At 42.8% G+C, this 20,479-nt stretch overlaps 1 protein-coding gene across 1 annotated transcript in view; it reads right to left on the bottom strand.

Annotated features, from left to right (window-relative positions):
- Positions 1–20,479, bottom strand: part of LOC139383971 (leucine zipper protein 1-like) — a 74,322-nt gene that overhangs the window by 36,668 nt on the left and 17,175 nt on the right. Inside the window, exon 2 of the mRNA XM_071128596.1 lies at positions 10,938–11,032. The gene's annotated coding sequence lies outside the window, so the exon portion shown is untranslated. The remainder of the gene's footprint in view (positions 1–10,937; positions 11,033–20,479) is intronic.

Raw genomic sequence — 20,479 nt, 5'->3', positions numbered from 1 at the left:
TTAATATTTTAGCTAATTGGTTTCTCGAGCTAACGTTACCTTATCTGATGTTGAAACATTAATTTAGCAAATTTTCACAATGCTAACAATTCTTCTTCCACCACACTTGCTCCCTCACCTCAAACTTTCCAAATGCCAGTTGTTTTGCGGTTACAGCTCATGAAGTATGCTTCATCACCTTCTCACCTACCTCTTCGTTGTCGGGGATGCGCTAGTGTTGTAACTGGCAAACTGCCTTTCCACTCTCTGCTGTCTTTCAGAGCGCGCAATGATGCCATAACTAGCAAGTAGGTTGTCTCTTCTATCTTCAGTCGCATGCTGCATTCTGTTATGTGAACGGATCTACACGAATCACGTAGTTTACTTATTTTGGATTAAAAACTGTGAATTTCCCCAAAAGGTGACTAGTTTGCATCCCTGCAGACAGACATTGATCACAAAAAGTGTGAAGTGTGATGATTATTAATGTTATAGTTATTAATGATTCATAGGCCCACATTCGAGATGGGCACATTTGTGTGTGTGTGTAGCTGTTGTAACAAAATGGGGATGATGAACGTGAGTAAGAAAGATAGCTTTTAATTAAGGAAGTGTTGGGAATGTAGGAATGTTGAGCAGAGGGAAGTCATGTTGTGAAACTAGCAGGTAGAGGAAGTGTACCAGCCATTGTGAGTTCAGCACTAAACACACCCTCCCCTTCAGTAAGTAATGACGTCATCAGAAGCAAGCAGCCTTGGGCAGTTAAAGGAGAGGGAGAGAGAGAGAGGAGCTTACGCAACAGGCAGAATCGCTAAGTGGGAACAGACGGGAAGAGAGGGAGAGAGAGAGTATGGTCGTTATTGAGAGGCCTGACCCTGCATCGCTCACATAATGCTACTTGTATGAGCACACCGTACAGGTGCTAGGAACATACTGTACATACTTACATGATCGCTCATGAACACACATGCTAACTGACATGGTCTCTAGCACACACACGCACACGGGAGCGCATGCACACACTCGACAGGTTCAATGAACACATATCGTACATACACAGCCTCAATAACCCTCAATACCACCAACACGTAACTAGGGATGTGCACTGTTATTCAAATATTTAAAACGGACATTAGTATACGAATACTTGTGAGCATACATTTTTGACAGACCAAACAATTATAGCCTAATATAGGCCTTTTTAACCAGATTTCAACACAGAAAAAGCTTTTTCTAAATTAAATCAAAATATCCATTTGACATTGTTACAGACAAGGATATACCATAACATTTCAAATTATTAATTGAATAAAACAAACGTTTTTATGATGTGCACGGTGCGCCCCATAAAAAGACCAGTAGCCTTCCTGTGTGCAGTTTGTTGTTTATGTTGGCCAAGCAAAGCGGCAAAGAGCCTCAATGTACAGCAAGTATAGTGAGAGTTCACTAATGCAATGCAATGCAAGATGGACTTAAAAGTTTGTGAAATGAAAAGAAGTAGGCTACAACAAGCTAGCTAGCTAAATGGCTGTAGCCGTGTTGCCTTTGCATCCTTCTCTCTCCCGTAGTCTGATCGCTACACACCGCCGACTACAACCTCTGCAGGCAGCTGCAGCAATAGAGCGAAAGCCTCTCACGCAGCAGTGATCAGGTTAAAACCATATTTTTTAACCGGGACGGAAAAGTTCATTTTCATTCTCCGTTTCAAAACGTTTTGCTACATTGGTGACCAAATAAACAGGGCCCTGGATGGGTTTGCTCAAACAGACTTAATTAGTGTACACTGTTCACATCACAGTTAGGTAAGAGCCTCTCTACTGGAGCTCTAATGGAGACTAATGGCAGATTGGCTGCCTATGACGTGCTCAGGCAGGAATGCAACATGTGTCACCTTGTGTGGTGCTGATAACTGATGTTTGCTGAACATGGCAACATTATGGTGCTTGAACACGCTGTAACTAGGAGGAGCACTTAAATTAGTCGACAAGAGAGGTGGTGATTGGAGTCCGTACTCAAGGCCAGAGAGATGGATGAGAAAATGAGAGATAAAGGAGAAAGTGACACACACACACACACACACACACACACACACACACACACACACACACACGAGAGAGTCAGCGAGAAAAGAGAGAAATTCCCACTCTGTGCCACTGACTGGCAACCTACTGTTTACTTTGGCCGGCAGCAAATACACGGTTTACAGAGGAAGGGACATTGGGAGCTCACTCACTGAAAGAACAATAACTTAGTTTCTACCCCCCACAGACTGTCTGACAACCAACAACCATTGACACGCATAAATACACACACTGAATTCCAAACTGTGGTGTACATTCAAACTTGTACCAACACAACCAAGGTCTCTACTCATTTACCATTAGACTAGAGACACACACAGCTTGAAAATTAACCACTTCTCTTACAGCATAAAGCCATTTGAATAAAAATGCGCAATAAGAAATCCACACCAATTAAAAACAAACATAACTCAATATCTAATTAAGACTAAATGGTATTCAGTATCCAGCACATTTAAATTGATGTGAAGACTGAAATGTTGTTGATTAAATGTCCACTACCCTTGTCAAATAAATAAATTCCAAAAAAATGGTGAGCGGTTTCACTGCTTTTCTATATCCAAGGCAGCTGAATCATCTCTGCTCTCCTCTATTGACTACCATCCACGTTCAAGGACAGCGAGAACAACCTCATTATGATTCTACCTCCGCCTACCATCCCCCAATCTCTCCTCCCCCTCTCCCACTAGGCCAGAGAGGAGATGAGGGCTAATCAGTTAGGTGACCCACAATGATGGATGTGAGTCTTTACGAACCACCAAGTCTCCTGACACTTAATTGACTGCTTCCATACGTCGACACACACACACTAGGACACATAAAAAAAATGTTTCAATTTTTTTTTTTTTTAAGAGTTGTGTTGGACTTCAGTGAGCACCAACCACCACAGAAATCTCAACCTCCTCCAAACATCAACCCCCCCCCCCCCCCCCCCCCCCCCCCCCACCATCCCACTATTTCTGCTATCAGCCTCCACAGGCACTACCACCACCAGCCATAAAAGATGTGCCTGTCAGCATCACACTTTGTTACAGGGAGGGCACACTGGCACTGAGGCTCAAATCGTTATACCAGCTCAAGGTTACAGCACAACACAAGGCAGGGACAATACAATACAGCATTATAACCATCAAGGACAGTGAGAGGACATTCTAATACAGGGGCTTTCCACCTTTTCACTCCCAGGCAAACCAGCAAATGCACATGCTGGATACTGAATACCATTTAGTCTTAATTAGATATGGAGTTGTTTGTTTTTAATTGGTGTGGATTTCTTATTGAGCATCTTTTATCATCATCAGGTGAATGATAATGGCATGGAGAAGTAATCAACATTTTAAAATGAATAGATTTGGTAGATACCGTTTTTCATTATTTTGACCTCCCCACATTATAATTGGGAGAGGACGTGTAAACTAAGGCTATTAGCTTGAAAGGAAACTCCAAACACATTTTCGCTAAGAGCATCTGTTTAGCTGGTTAAAACAAAAAGGTTAGCCAAACATGTATGTCCAAGTGAAGAAAGCTTACCAGCAGCCAGCGGCACTTGTCGCACCGGTAGCCTATTTGCAGGTGCTTTTTCAAAGCATATGTCAGATACTCCAGTAAGTTTAATTGGCTCCAATGAGTAGAACTTCCTCAGCATTAAGAGTTGAGAAATTAAGTTGATAACATTAGAAAGAAGATAGTATTCACACTAGCTTGACTTTTTCCACATTTTTTTGTGTTACAGCCTGACTAGAACATTGATTAAATTGAGATTTTGTGTCACTGTCCTACAGGCAATACCCCATAATGCCAAAGTGGAATTGTGTTTTCTGAAATTAAAAGCTTAAATGTTTTGAGTAAATAAGTATTCCCTTTCTCTTTGCGACTCTGCCTCTTGTCTGTTGACGTTGAGACCGGTGTTTGCAGGTACTATTTAATGAAGCTGCCAGTTGAGGACTTGCGAGGTGTCTGTTTCTCAAACTAGACACTAATGCACTTGTGCTCTTGCTCATTTGTGCACCGGGGCCTCCCACACCTCTTTCTATTCTGGTTAGAGACAGTTTGCGCTGTTCTGTGAAGGGATTAGTACACAATGTTGTACGAGATCTTCAGTTTCTTGGCAATTTCTTGCATGGAATAGCCTTCATTTCTTAGAAAAATAATAGACTTAACGAGTTTCAGAAGAAAGTTCTTTGTTTCTGGCCATTTTGAGCCTGTTATCGAACCCACAAATGCTGATGCTCCAGCTACTCAACTAGTCTAAAGGCTAGTTTTATTGCTTCTTTAATCAGAACAACAGTTTTCAGCTGTGCTAACATAATTGCAAAAGGGTTTTCTAATGATCAATTAGCCTTTTAAAATTATAAACTTAGATTAGCTGACACAACGTGCCATTGGAACACAGGAGTGATGGTTGCTGATAATGGGCCTCTGTACGCCTATGCAGATATCCCATTTTAAAAAATCTGCCGTTTCCAGCTACAATAGTCATTTACAACATTACAATGTCTACACTGTATTTCTGATCAATTTGATGTTATTTTAAATGGACAAACAATGTGTTTTATTTCAAAAACAAGGACATTTCTAAATGACCCCAAACTTTTGAACGGTAGTGTATTTCTAACTGCACTGTTTCACAAAAAGTTCTGAACCTATATAGATTTTATGGACACCGTATACATTAGTTATCTTGTTTTTAGTCCCACCCTTCAGCTCCACTCAACCCCTCCCATCTATCTCTTATTTCTATATGACATGTACAGTGCATTCGGAAAGTATTCAGACCCCTTGACTTTTTCCACATTGTAATGTTACAGCCTTATTACAAAATTGATGAAATTATTCTACACACAATACCCCAACATGACAAAGCAAAAACCGGTTGAGATATCTTTGCAAAATGTACATAAGTACTCAGAACCTTTGCTATGAGACTCGAATGCTTCCATTGATCATCCTTGAGATGTTTCTATAACTTGGAGTCCACCTGTGGTAAATTCAATTGATTGGACATGATTTGGAATGGCACACCCCTGTCTATATAAGGTCCCCCAGTTGACAGTACATGTCAGAGCAAAAACAAAGCAATGAGGTCAAAGAAATTGTTCGTAGAGCTCCATGACAGGATTGTGTCGAGGCACAGATCTGAGGAAGGGTACCAAAGCATGTCTGCACCATTGCAGGTCGCCAAGAACACAGTGGCCTCCATCATTCTTATATGGAAGAAGTTTGGAACCACCAAAACTCTTCCTAGAACTGGCCGCCTGGGCCAAACTGAGCATTCAGGGGAGAAGGGCATTGGTCAGGGAGGTGACCAAGAACCCGATGATCATTCTGACACAGCTCCAGAGTTCCTCTGTGGAGATGGGAGAACCTTCCAGAAGGACAACCATCTTTGCAGCACTCCGCCAATCAGTCTTTTATGGTAGAGTGGTCTGACGGAAGCCACTCCTCAGTAAAAGGCACAACAGCCTGCTTTGAATTTTCCAAAAGGCACCTAAAGGACTCTCAGACCATGTGAAAACAAAATCAGCTCTACTACTTCTTAACTCAGATATATGAGAAGCATGCAACTACCACCCATGATCTCAATGAAGAAACAAATATATACTTAGGCATTACTATATCCCCCTCTAATCACACTACTTGCAGGAAGAACTACTTAGAAAACTTTCAAAATATATCCTAAAAGACATAAAAAGATGGTCCGCTATGGCCTCTTCTTTGCATCCTAGAATCTCAATTATTCAAATGAATGTCCTCCCTCGTATCAATTTTATGAGTTCCATGTTACCACCGTCTCCTCCTATAGACAATTGGTCTAAACTTGACTCCGTCATAAAGAAGTTAATTTGGGGGAGAAAGAGACCACAGATTAAATATGCAACACCACAGAGAACAAAAGTATCACGTGGACTAAATCTAAACTTGTATCACCTATCATTCCAGATGAACTTCCTGAAGACCTGGTTAAACCCAGAGGCTTCTGTTCCTGGGCGTGCTATAGAAGAGTCAATCGTTTCATCCATTAGATTACAATATTCATTCTTTTCTGGATTGACTCCTAAAAATATTTGCATTATTGTTTGGACCCATTATAGCATACTCAGTAAACGTGTGGAAAACTACTTCAATGGAATTCATACTCTCCAATATGGCCTAAAATAATTCTTAGTGTGTGAGAAACCCGTTATATCAGATTCTTGGTCTAAGAAAGGTATTTATACTTTCAAAGACATATTCAATGTGAATGTGAAATCCGCCAGTGTTTTAATGTCCCAGGTTCCTCATTTAGTCTTTACCTTCAACTCTGCCTATCCATGCAAGCCTATGGGTTCCCCCGGGGAGCAGAATAAGCAGTACGCCCATTGATAAAACTTATAACGAACAGACGGCCCTCAGAGGGAGTTGATTTTGATATCTACAGTCAATTCTAGCAGCACAAAAACCATTAACTTTATCCACTGTATGGGAAAAGGATTTTACACTTGCTGACAGACAAATAATGGGAGACAGTATCGAAAAAATACATTAGGATCATCTGGAAACCCCAATAACTAATTCATTAATTACAAAATATGCCATAGAACCCATCTAACACCTCAAAAAAGGCATCACATGGGTATTAGTCCATTGCCATTATGTGAGTTCTGCACCACAGGGGACCTTGGTACTTTTCAGTGTGTTGGTACTTTTCAGGATGTGCTGCGGAAATGCCAGGAGGTGGTTGGATTCTGGGGGAAAGTCAACAATGTCAACTCTGTACTTATAGATAAAATATTGCCATTAGATCCTATAGTGATGTTGCTTTGTGATGACTGACTTGGGCTTGTCAGAACACACCAACGGAGAGTGTGGTTGTCAAGAACCACAGCAGCTAAGAAAACGATTGTCGGTTAACCATTGCAACAATGGCTGCTCGCATTTAAGGAAATTGTACTTATGGAGCTCTCCACGGGCCAGGATCCCACAGGGGCCAAGGTGTCCACTCTGGACACATGGAAAAAAAGAAGCAGCGGACATTTCTGAACTCTTAACCAACAGGCCTTTACATCCATGAATGTGTATCAATAATTTGAGCCTATTTCTGAGACTATGATGTATTGTTCAGTAGATTTACTATGGGGGGGATAAAAAAATGATATCTCCATAAATGTATTGTATGAAACATATGAATTGAAATAATACAATCTTGATGTAAAAAAAAGAACTCTTAGACCATGAGAAAGAAGATTCTTTGGTCTGATGAAACTAAGTTTGACATCTTTGGCCTGAAAGCAAAGCGTCATGTCTGACGGAAAACTTGCACCATCCCTACGGTGAAGCATGGTGGTGGCAGCATCATGGGAGACTAGTTGGGGACTGGAGACTAGTTAGGATCAAGACAAAGATGAACGGAGCAAAGTAGAGCAAGCTCCTTGATAAAAACCTGCTCCAAAGCGCTCAGACCTCAGACTGGGGCAGACCTCAGACAGCCAAGACAAGACTTGAACCTGATCGAACATCTCTGGAGAGACCTGAAAATAGCTGTGCAGCAATGTTCCTCATCCAACCTGACAGAGCTCAAGAGATTCTGCAGAGAAGAATGGGAGAAACTCCCCAAATACAGGTGTCCCAAGCTTGAAGTGTCATACCCAAGAAAACACGAGGCAGTAATCGCTGCCAAAGGTGCTTCAACAAAGTACTGAGTAAAGGGTCTGAATACTTATGTAAATGGGTATTTAAATGTTTTATATTTTATAAATTTGCAATTTATTGTGTGTAGATTGATGAGGAAAAACAACGATTTAATCGATTTTAGAATAAGGCTGTAACGTAACAAAATGTGGAAAAAGTCAAGGGGTCTGAATACTTTCCGAATGCACTTTACATGTCATATAGAAATAAGAGATAGATGGGAGGGGTTGAGTGGAGCTGAAGGGTGGGACTAAAAACAAGATAACTAATGTATACTGTGTCCATAAAATCTATAGGGGTCAGAGGAAGACCCCCAAAAATTGTCAAAGACTACAGTCCCCCAAGTCATAGACTGTTCACTCTGCTACTGCACGGCAAGCGGTACTGGAGCCCCACGTCTAGGTCCAAAAGGCTCCTTAACTGCTTCTACCCCCAAGCCATAAGACTGCTGAACAATTAACCAAAGGGCAACCAGACTATTTATATTGACCCCCCCCTTTGTTTTTACACTGCTGCTACTTGTTTATTATCTATGCATAGTCACTTTACCCCTACCTACATGTACGACTAACCTGTACCCTCGCACATCGACTCGGTACCAGTACCCCCTCTATATAGCCTCGGTATTGTTATTTTACTGTGTTACTTTTATTAACATTTTTTACTTTAGTTTATTTAGTAAATCTTTTTTTAACCCTATTTCTTGAACTGCACTGTTGGTTAAGGGCATGTAAGTAAGCACTTCACAGTAAGGTTGTATTCAGCTGTTGTATTCAGCACGTGACAAATAAAATATTTTTTAGGTTGATTAACATATACCCTCTTCCTCCCTTTCTCCGTCGCTGCCTTTTGTCAATCTGTCTGGGTGCCAGCCCTCCCCGGTTGGCACAGCCTGGCAGCCAGAGTGTTGGCATCAGATACCCGCTGCGGCTGCAAGGTGGCACTGTGGGCGCATCAGATTCACTGCATCTCTTGTGCGAGAGGCCGAGAGAGAGAGGGGTGAGTAACTAAGTGTGGTGGTGAGGGGGGGGGGGGGGACAGCATGCGAGACAGCATGTGAGAGAGCGAGTGAGCTACAACGCGGTGGGGAGCTAGCCCACAGAATGCTGAACAGGGCTTTGCCAGACCGGAACACTGCAGCAGGAATGCAGCACTCTCTTGCACTCATCATCATCACAGGCTAGAGGAGAGTGAGAGAGAGAGGGGGAGATGGAGAGAAAGAGGGAGGAAGATAAGAGTGGGAGGGAGAGAAATAAAAGAGAGATGGGGAAAGGTAGGCGGAGAGGAAAATTAGAGAAAAAAGTGCTAGATAGATGCAGTAGAAAGAGCGGGAGGAAGATAAGAAGAGGGAGAGAAACAGAGGCGGAGTAATGTAATGCTGTCGGTGGTGAATGGGGAACAGACGTCACACTGGCTGGCGTAGCTCTGCCGCTGCGACAGAGCAGAGACGGAAGCCTCACCCCCCTCCCCCTCTTGGCCCATAATGCAGCGGTATTTAATGACACATACAGTAATAAACCCATGGAAATAAACTGAGGAAAGGGGTGGAACCATACAGAGAGTGAGGAGGAGAGGACTCAAGGTTTCAGCTTACCTGCTACACGAGTCCACAGAGACAGACAACCTCATAAATGTGTCTGGGATACGCACACAGAGACAGCTTGATTGACACATTACTGTCAGAGCCATCTTTAAATATAGCTGATTACAATATATGTTGGGATATAGCCACTTTAGCCTCTACCACTGGGAGATATGCTGTGTCATATCACATTCATACAGTCTCTTTACTCAAATACAGTCTATGCCCTTTACCATGGCAACTAGGCTTGGGAGATATACCATAAACCGGGGTATTTCGAAATACAGACAGTATGACTTTCAATACCGCAAAAAAATATGATACAAAAATGATGTTGGGGGCTCCCCCACCACGCAGGTGGCACATGCTACTTCACTGCTTATAACTAAGTAGAAGAAATCTGTGTCAAATAAATGATATCCATCTCAGGGCTCCAGCTGTGCATTTGGTTTGCTAACATGCTAGCTAAGTGGCTAGATGTCAAGATCAAGCTTCTCAAAAGACTTTCAATCCCTTCCTGGATCAAGATCTCCGTTGCCTAAATTGTTTTGTGCGGTAAAAAAAGAAATAGTGCCCCTTGTGTGCACATTTGGTAATACTTACACCCCGGTATGGTCCAGCAACGGTATAAAAATCTGGATACCACCCAACCATAACGACAACAACCCAACGGGAAGAACAATGAATAAAGGCCTCTATGGGATTAAACTGTCTCCTTTGTATACTTCATAATTTCACCACAGGTAGAAAATAGTCATAGACACTCCGCACAGTTACTAGCATGCTGAAGACAGTGGCTGTAGCCTGACTAGACTTGACCAGTCAGGCTGTGTTTAGACAGGCAGCCCCAATTATTTTATTTTTTTCCCCACTAATTGGTATTTTGACCAATCAGATCAGCTAAAAAAAAAAAAGTGATTGGTCAAAAGACAAATTAGTGGAAAAAATATCAGAGTTGGGCTGCCTCAGTGATTTTATTTGGCTTCTCCCAGTGCTGAGTAAGTTTGACAGAGAGAGCACATTACTGGGAGGGTGTTACCAAGGGTCTCCAGGTGAGCCGGCACTCTGTGCGTGCACTCTGTATATATGCGAGTTTGCCATTCCTTGCTGACCTATGGGTCCAGGGAAGGAAACGCGGCGCCAGCTTTAGTGCAACACTGACCTGGCCCACCAGGAAACGAGCTCACAAAGGGTTCAGAGGTAAGGAACGGCCTTGGAATCCGGAACCTTCCCCACCACATTTTCTCTGCGTTTCCTCTTTCAACTGAGCAGCTGGACGCAGACTCATTGCCATACACACAGTATGGGAGCGTACGTACGCGCACACACCACACACAAGAGTGTCACCTTTTTTTTATAGAAAGAAACAGTCAGTCAAAGGCAGACTCTCTCTCAAACTGCGACTGTCAAATAGAGACATTCGGTCACAGTTTGAATGAAACAGTATGTCAAAAAAGGCCAGTCAAGGTTAGATAGAGACGGTCCTGAGAGGGTGTTTACAGACGGACAGCCCGGCACGCACACACACTAATACATGATAATATAAAGACTGAACTGTAGATACTGTAAGCTTATGTGTAAACATGGCCTTGACAAAGACATTCAAAACACACATACCGTAAACTTACTTTCTATGGATCCTCTTGTGTTGGGTGCTAAGCAGCTGGTAAATGCAGCCCGTCGGTCACCAGATGGTTTCACTATGGAGCTAAATCCACAAGCCCTACAACCAGAGGAAGAACACAGAGGACAAATATTACTATGAGTTTCTCATGATTCTACCATAGTAATGATTCATAGCTTCATTTCACCATTGTTGTGCTTGGTATTGACACTTAAGGTCAGTCAACTGACTATGCCTTCAGTGTAAAATTAACCATTGATATTGAGGCATATTGGCTACGAGGTGGTCTGAGAAGTCGGTCAGATATGTGTCACATTTCGTTGCGCCTCAATTGTCTCATGCATGACCAGACAACTTGTTTTTGGCTGGCCCAACAGTGCTCCATTCATTCCATTCTGGCCCTATGTCTAGAGCTGGGAATCGCCAGGGACCTCACAATACAATATTATCACGATACTTAGGTGCCGATACGATATATATTGCGATTCTCACGATTCTATATGTATTGTGATTCGATACTGTCATGTTATTGCAATTTGATGTTCCACACCTATTTCTCACCATTGCTGCAGAGGGACAAGAGAGAGCCATGATAAAATTAGATTTGATCAGACAAAGAAAGAAAGAAAGAAAGAAAGAAATAAAAGTGCTGAAAACAAAATTGGCTCCCTATTTAAAAAGGAGAACAAGCTATGAAGGAAAAACACTGGTTTTGGTGCAGGTACAGTCAACTAGCGCAAAAAATAAATGTTGTGATATTGTCTAAACGATATCAAATCGATACTGGAGTCAAATATCGCTATAATATTGTCAAATAATTATATATTGCGATACGCAACTGAATACATTTTTTCCCCCATCACTACACACAACGTTGCCTCAAAGTTTGACTCAACATGGAATTTCTACTCAAAAGTGTGGGTTATGCCAAGACAGTGATAACGAGGACCTCAGAGAAGTATACTGTAGTGTTGATATTGTCATGGCTGAAGTACATCATCTTTTTACCTAAATGTAACCGCCAATTGACTCTCCTGTTACTACAACATCAATGTTTCGGATCCCAGTTCGTTGGCAGGTCCTTACAGATATTTCAGACACCCCAAAAGACCTCAAACATTGACCAGGGACAAACCCTCCATTTCACAACCAAATAAAGAAGTAAACAGGCTCGCACGACATGACGACTCACCATTATTTTCAAGCCCCAAACACTCTGAAGTGGCCCTTTCCTCGCTCTGTGTGGTTTCCCTTAAATCATTGAAAACCAAATGGTAAACTGAACATCAGCCACATCCTTCTCGAAGGCGGCCTTGGCCCTCATCCTTTACACGCAAAAACATGCATCCCCCCGTCTACGTCAGCTGAATAGTAGGGAGTATTATTACGCCATTTGCCTAACAATTTAAACTACAACCACTAGCAGAAAGACAGCTTGAGAAAGTACATCAAGTTACTTCTGAAATTGTACCTTTCCATGATTACGCCAATGACATGCCTTAAAGCACAAGTAAAATACAGAGAAAGGCTGTACTAAGGGGACGAGAGCAGGGGAGAAAGAAAGTGTGTTGGGGGAGAGATCATGTAGCATTTCCTTAACTCAACATTTCATGGCCTTAAAATACACGCAGGGTTATTTTGCGCTGGGGCTAGTTTGCACGGGAGCCCATTTCCTGCGAGTGATTAGGGGGGGGGGGGGGGGGGGGGGGGGGCTGTGGCACACTCAAAGTTCTCGGGTTGTTTTGTCTGCGAGCGAAGTTAAGGAATGCCCAAATTAAACATGCTGAACAAGACGCCCTAAGGAGGTACGAAGGCGGGAGGGTGGAGTACAACATGAAAAAAAAAATAGAACACCAAATAGATGTCATTCGCAGGCGATTTACAAACCGCAAGTGCATGCCTCCTGCTCGTATTTGCATTCCATCAGATAGGGAAGTTGGACAGCAGTGTTGTACCATATTGATAAAGCTGTCATGTGCCCTGAAGGCAAGCAGCCTACGAGCTCCTTCATTTGACTCAAAACCTGAAGGGCTTGTTGTAATGCGCTATTATAATATCCCAAGATGAAAAGTAACCCTCAAGTCTTCTTCTCTTTCAAAAGGCTCGGCTTTTGTTTCCGCACTGTACGCCCAAACATAGGGAAGAGAGCGAATCTCAACAAATGAAAGTACAGTACTTTCAATTCACATCGTGATCACCAACAGCAGTAATACTAGCCTACTGCTATTGCTGCTCCATTTCATTTCAAAATACTTACAGTACATTCCCCAGGCCAATGCACTCAACAGGGTGACTAACTTGGGTAAAAAAAAAAAGGTATTTCTTGAACTTTACCAACAATTCAGAATTGATTGGTATTGCTTTCTTATAAAGGAATGCTGACCATTCAGGGATTTTGTATTTGGCATGTCTGGGGGACCAGATGTCTCTTAGACCTCCAGCTCGGAGGGAGAGCAGATAAAACAGTACTTTAACTGCATTCTTTCATGGCCGAGAGCTGGGGCCCACCTATCCACACCCATCCTCAGACCAGCATGAGGGGAGGAGAGGGAAATGAAGGGAGAGGAAAAGGGGAGGAGGGAGCGAGAGACGGAGAAAGGGAGAAAAAAAATCAAGAAAAAAAAGGGGAGGATGTGAAAAAGGGGATAGTTACAAAAAAGTTGGTCGGTCCAAGTGGGTGGGTGAACAGTCACTGTGCCCTTGTTTGACCAGGGAGGGGAAAAAACATGCCTCTGCGTGCCAGATGTGAGTTATCAATGTAATCAATGGCACCAACACAGTCAAATTAAAAGATGTCTGTCACTGAGGGAAGGAACGAGGATGCTGAGTATAGCAGCATGCCACAGTGGGAAAATGAGAATGAGCTAACTGTGGCTCAATTAAGTAACTGAATCCAACGTGTAGAACCATGACAGGGCATTGTTCAGTTCACAGCAAAGGGGAGGAGGGCGAGCTTGACAAATAAATCCAGAACCACACACACACACACAAAAAAAAAACAGAATGTTGATCATAAAAAAGCCTGGTATTCCAGAACACAAATGAGCTAGTCAGGTCTGGGAGTGTTAAGGATTCCTGTGGGGCAGGAGCTAGCTACCGTGGTAGCCAGGCCTTCCTGTAGCCTTATTACTCAGGACAAAGGCAGGCCCATGTCACAGAGGCGGGGAGGGAGAGGCAGGAATGCCAGGCGACAAAGTGCCTGACATATCCTAATATGGGTGTATGCAGGTGCAATTAAACAATCATAACGACACACTGTGTAAATCACCTTGTGACATGACGAAAGTTGGCTACTGTACAGGGAAAGTGGCGATGGTGAGCATTTCATGAAACCCATTAGAAAGACGGTAGAGAAAACACTCAAATGCTCTCACAACTCTTTGGGATTCTCTATTACTTTTCTTTGTAGTGCAGGACAAGGCTTCAATCTGTGTATGAGAAACCAACCCTATAACAGAGATTTCACACTTAACTCTGTCAAGTAGGACGTTTAAGCGTAATATGGAACTTAAACAGCAAATGAGCTACCAATGGGCATGGGGGGAAAAAAAGAAGGGGATGAAGGAGTGGTATATGAGAGGAAGCATGAGGGCCCTCCAGATGGCGGGAGAGTGATGCCTCACACATGGACCATGTGTTGCCTCAGCAGACCCCTTCGCCAGAACGGGCCAAAGTCAACACAGCACTCCAACCAGAGAAGTTGGAGAGAACGGATCAAACAGTGACGACGGCCCTATTTCTGTCCCCCAACGCCTGGATACAGCAAGACCCTGCGACTTGAAAACAAGCCAGCAGCTTCGAAATATTCATTTAAAACAGAGCTAAAAAAAAAAAAGTGTGGTTCACCAACCATTCTATTTTTATGGCTATTTAGCTTGCGCTGCGAGACTGCTCGCATGAGGAGTTTCAAAAGCAATGGGCTGGCTGGAAAGAAAGAAACCCAACCCACTCGTTACACGCTGGCCCTTTTCAACGCGCTGATGGAGTTTGAGATGAGTCGTCTCGAAAATAACACTGAGGGGGGAAAAAAGCGACGTATGGCCACGCCATTGACGAAAGCTTCCACCCATACACATTAGCGCTTATGCTTATGCGTCAGAAGAAAATAGGAGTACCCTCGGAGTTGAGGGGGGAGTTAAAGGGGGTTGGGCTAGCGTCTGAAAATTCCTTACCCTGAGAACATGAATATTTTCTGATCACAAGAAATTATCTGGAGAAGGAATTTTATTTTGAAAGACGCCTGTTCGATCCCAGGTGGAAGAGAGACGGGTGCAGGGATTGTACATGTAGGCTCTACGTTACAGTGCTGGAGGGAGAACAACAGAAATACAGGTCCACATCCATTATCCCACAGGATTGCCGTACCACATCAACAAGAGTCATCCCTGTCCAGCCAGCAGCAAACATAATTGACAAGGCTAGTTTTACACAGTTCACATTCAGAGTAGAAGAAAGATGTGTCAGTCCGTTCAAACCAACCTGAAACGTCCCAACCCTTTAGAGCTAGTACAAGACCCTTAAAGAGCAACTCTGCCACTTTCCAACCTCATATTCATCATCTCCAGCACCAAACCAGTGGCTACATATGTTTTACCCAATGACATCAACAAAAGTTAAACATTTTAACAGCGATTTTCAAACCCTATGAGATCTCAGTGAAGTGGGGAGCAAGAAAATACCCTCGCCAAAAAAAGCGTTAAAACAAAATCAAAATATATTTCAGATTCTTCAAAGTAAAGTAGCCACTCTTGGCATTCTCTCAACCAGCTTCACTTGGAATGCTTTTCCAACAGCATATGTGGAGTTCGCACATGTGCTGAGCACTTGTTGGCTGCTTTTCCGTCACTCTGCGGTCCAACTCATCCCAAACCATCTCAATTGGGTTGAGGTCGGGTGATTGTGGAGGCCAGGTCATCTGATGCAGCACTCCATCTCTCCTTCTTTGTCAAATAGCCCTTACACAGCCTGGAGGTGTGTTGGGTCATTGTCCTGTTGAAAAACAAATGATAGTCCCACTAAGCGCAAACCAGATGGGATGGCATATCGCTGCAAAATGCTGTGGTAGCCATGCTGGTTACGTGTGCCTTACATTCTAAATAAATCACTGACAGTGTCACCAGCAAAGCACCCCCACATCCTCACACCACCTCCTCCATGTTTCAGTGTGAACCACACATGCGGAGATCATCTGTCACCTACTCTGCATCTTACAAAGACACGGGTTGGAACCAAAAATCACACATTTGGACTCCAGACCAAAGGACAAATTTCCACCAGTCTAATGGCCATTGCTTGTGTTTCTTGTCCCAAGCAAGTCTCTTCTTCTTCCACCTTTAGTGGTGGTTACTTGCAGAAATTTGACCATGAAGGCCTGATTCACGCAGTCTCCTCTGAACAGTTGATGTTGAGATGTGTTTGTTACTTGAATCCTGAAGCATTTATTTGTGCTGCAATTTCTGATGCTGGTAACGCTAATGAACGTATCCTCTGCAGCAGAGGTAATTCTGGGTCTTCCTTTCCTGCGGCGATCCTCAAGAGAGCCAGGTTCATCATAACGCTTGATGGTTTTTGCGACTGCACTTTTCCTCGTTGATGACCTTCATGTCTTAAAGTAATGGACTGTCATTTATCTTTGCTTATTTGAGCTGCTCTTGCCATAATATGGACTTGGTCTTTTTCCAAATAGGGCTATCTTCTGTATACCACCCCTACTTTGTCACAACACAACTGATTGGCTTAAACGCAAGGAAAGAAACTGCACAAATTAACTTGTTAAGGCACACCCGTTAATTGAAATGCATTCCAGGTGACTACCTCATGAAGCTGGTTGAGAGAATCCCAAGAGTGTGCAAAGCTGTCATTAAGACAAAGGGTGGCTACTTTGAATAATCTAACACTTTTTGGATACTGCATGATTCCATGTGTTATTTCATAGTTTTGATGTCTTCACTTATTCTACAATGTAGAAAATAGTAAAAGAAAAGAAAAACCCTAGAATGAGCAGGTGTGTCCAAACTTTTGACTGGTACTGTAGGTAGACATTGGTTTGGCGCTGGAGATAATGAATGAGGTAGAAAAGTGGCAGAGTTGCTCTTTCACCTTGCTAGCCTCCGAAGACTTGGATACATGATCTGGAGTAGGAGTATTACAAATGACAAGAATAGGGAAAGCACCATATTTTCTTTGAAGGTACTTTCTCAGTGTTCTGTTACTTCTGCCCCCCCCCCCCCCCCCTTCCAGGCAACCAGCACAAACCATGGCACTGCCTGCCTGCGAACCAACAGAGGCAGTGGATTTATGAAACCAGTTATGGGGGTGGATGTTGATACAGGTGTCTGTGTCATCCCTCTCCCACCCTCCTGCTCTCTCTCCCCCCCCTTTCGTTCTCTCTATCTGCAGGGTCGGGCCAGAAGAAGGATTTCTGTCATTCAGCCAGACTAAGCCGGCTTCCAGAAGCGCTCCCTCGCTTTCTCCCTCTTTCACACGCATGTGTTACAGTGCGACTGACACACACACGGCCCGATAGGGATGTGTAAAACACGCAGGGTGGTTGCCACGGCAACGTGAGCCAACGGGTCATAAACACCCCCTCTTCCTGGATCCCAAGGCTGGACGGAGGCCACGGCTGTTATCTCAGGGGCAGAGTGACATCACTCAATGAGGACTCATTCACATGCAGTCCAGCAGCTCTCCCTCCTTCCTGCTCCCCGTTCGGCTGATAACAGAGAGGACCTGAGGAAGAGTGGGTGTAAGACCAAGACGGTATGTTTACCTGGGGCTTTTGTTGGCTTACAGTGTCTTCAGAAAGTATTCACACCCCTTTACTTTTTATACATTTTGTTGTGTACACAGCCTGAATTTAAAATCAATTAAATTGAGATTTTGTGTTACGGACCCACACACAATACCCCATGTCAAATTGGAATTCATTTTTACAAATTAATTAACCATGAAAAGCTGAAATGTCTTTCGTCAATAAGTATTCAACACATTTGTTATGGCAATCCTAAAAAAGAGCAGGAGTAAAAATGTTCTTAACAAGACACATATGTTGCATGGACTCCCTCTATGTGCAACCATAGTGGTTAACATGATCTTTGAATGACTACCTTATCTCTGTACCCCACACATACAGATAATTGTAAGGACCCTCAGTCGAACAATTTATTTCAAACACAGATTCAACCACAAAACCAGGGGGGTTTTTCCAATGCCTTGCAAAGGTCACCTACTGGTAGATGGATAAAAATATATAAAACAGACATTGAATATCCTTTTGAGCATGGTGATGTTATGAATTACACTTTGGATGGTGTATCAATACACTCAGTCACTATAAAGATACAGTTGTCCTTCCTAACTCAGTTGCCGGAGAGGAAGGAAACAGTTCAGGGATTTCACCATAAGGCCAATGGTGACTTTAAAACTGTTACAGAGTTTAATGGCTGTGATAGGAGAAAACTGCAGATGGATCAACAAATCACATTTTATTAGTCACATGCGCCAAATACAACAGGTGTAGGTAGACCTTACAGTGAAAAGCTAACTTACAAGCCCCAAACCAACATTGCAGTTTTAAAAAATCTGAATAAGAACAGTGTAGTTACTCCACAATACTAACCTAAATGACAGAGTGAAAAGAAGGAATCCTGTACAGAATAAAAATATTCCAGAATATGCATCCTGTTTTCAATAAGGCTTAGTATTAACGCTTAGTATTGAGGATAAAATGTTATGTTTGGCGCAAATCCAACACATCACTGAATACTACTACATATTTTCAGGAAGTTTTTTCAGAATAAAAATAAATGGATTATCACAGTCAAAATCCAGAGGAAAACCTGGTTCAGTCTGCTTTCCAACAGACACTGGGAGACAAATTCACCTTTAAGCAGGACAATAACCTAAAACACAAGGCCAAATATACACTGGAGTTGCTTACCAAGACAACATTGAATGTTCCTGAGTGGACTAGTTACAGTTGACTTAAAATCTACTTGAAAATCTATGGCAAGACTTGAAAATGGCAATGATCGACAACAAACTTGACCGCGCTTGAACATTTTTTTAAATAATAATTTAGTACAATCCAGGTGTGCAAAGCGCTTAGAAACTTACCCAGAAAGACTCACAGCTGTAATCACTGCCAAAGGAGATTATAACATGGGCTAATTTTCATACATTTTTTACAAATGTAAAAATGTTTCCTCCACTTTGACAGAATATTTTGTGTAGATCGTTGACCAAAAAAATGACAATAAATTTTAATCAAATCAAGGGATGTGAATACTTTCTGAAGGCACTGTACGCCATATAAATAAAATGACCAGATTCTATTTATATAGGCTTACTTGGCTATAGCAGGCAGGGCTCTCTCTGTGGCTAAATTATAATGAGGTGGGTTGGTTGATAGTTGCTCCAGGTTGTTAACCAGATGCCCTCTCACTCTCTCAAACACCAAATACACTAATCACAGCCCACTCTCCTCTTCTCTCCAATCCTCCCTCTTTCCCGCTGGTGAAGACTAGAATGCAGCTGCCCAAAATTTAAAAAACTAAAACATAGCAGCAAGGCATGGAACGGGTTAAGGAGTAACCGCCAAGAATGGAAAATTACACATTTTACCCACGTCTCTCCCTAACCATCACCATCCATCCTCACCTCACACATTTTGAAGCGCGAGTACAATCTCGAGGCACCTCTGGCAAAGTCAGTCAACCACACATTTGCTGTCAATGTCTTCTCAGAGTTCCTAAGAAAGCACAGCAGCAGCTAGCTAGCGCTGTAAGAGACCGAACTCCAACACGAGCCCCCAGATGAACTCCTGGCGAGGTTGGACCGACCTGCCCTCTGCCAACAGCAGGCACGGAGAACTAAAAACGGAGGACCATCATCTCGCCCGAAAAGGCAGCAGAAAGTAAGAGACCAAATATCGTTTAAAAAAAATAAAAAATCCTTTGGAACATTTGTCAAGCTCAAATACCATGGTGCGGGAGTTGAAAGAGACCAATTACAATACTCAAAATGGTATCGTGCTCTGTGTAGAGCTGAGTGATATTGGCAAAAATCCATATCGCGATAAATTGCCTGAATTGATGCGATAACAAATAGAACGATAACTTTATAACGTTGTGCACCCGTTTTTAAAATGATTATCCTTTAAACTACTAATGGTTGAAGTCATCTATTGTCCTATTAACAACCACCCATATCAGCAAACGTATATCATTTCAATCTTCACATTTCTCTAGTACAGGCTACTTATCGTAATGAACGTTATCAGCGAAAATGCCTTTGATAAGTGATCAGTATGGTCGGTGTCGATCATTTTCGGTTTATCGTCCCAGCTCTAGGTCAGAGTATAAACTGTAAAATTCTAGTGAGAGAGGCCCCAAATAATACAAATCTCTTTTCTAATTTTCCTTTCTGGTGGAGTAGCTTCAGCATGGAGCCGGTGTGTGTGTGTGTGTGTGTGTGTGTGTCTGAGGCACACAGTCATGGAGCAGTGACTGTTTGATGAGGAACATTATCATAGTGACATCATGG

This window comes from Oncorhynchus clarkii, chromosome 25 (assembly GCF_045791955.1).
Source record: "Oncorhynchus clarkii lewisi isolate Uvic-CL-2024 chromosome 25, UVic_Ocla_1.0, whole genome shotgun sequence".
NCBI classification, from domain to species: Eukaryota; Metazoa; Chordata; class Actinopteri; order Salmoniformes; family Salmonidae; genus Oncorhynchus; species Oncorhynchus clarkii.
Note: the sequence above shows the minus strand (reverse complement) of the source record. Positions and strands in the feature narration are given on the sequence as shown.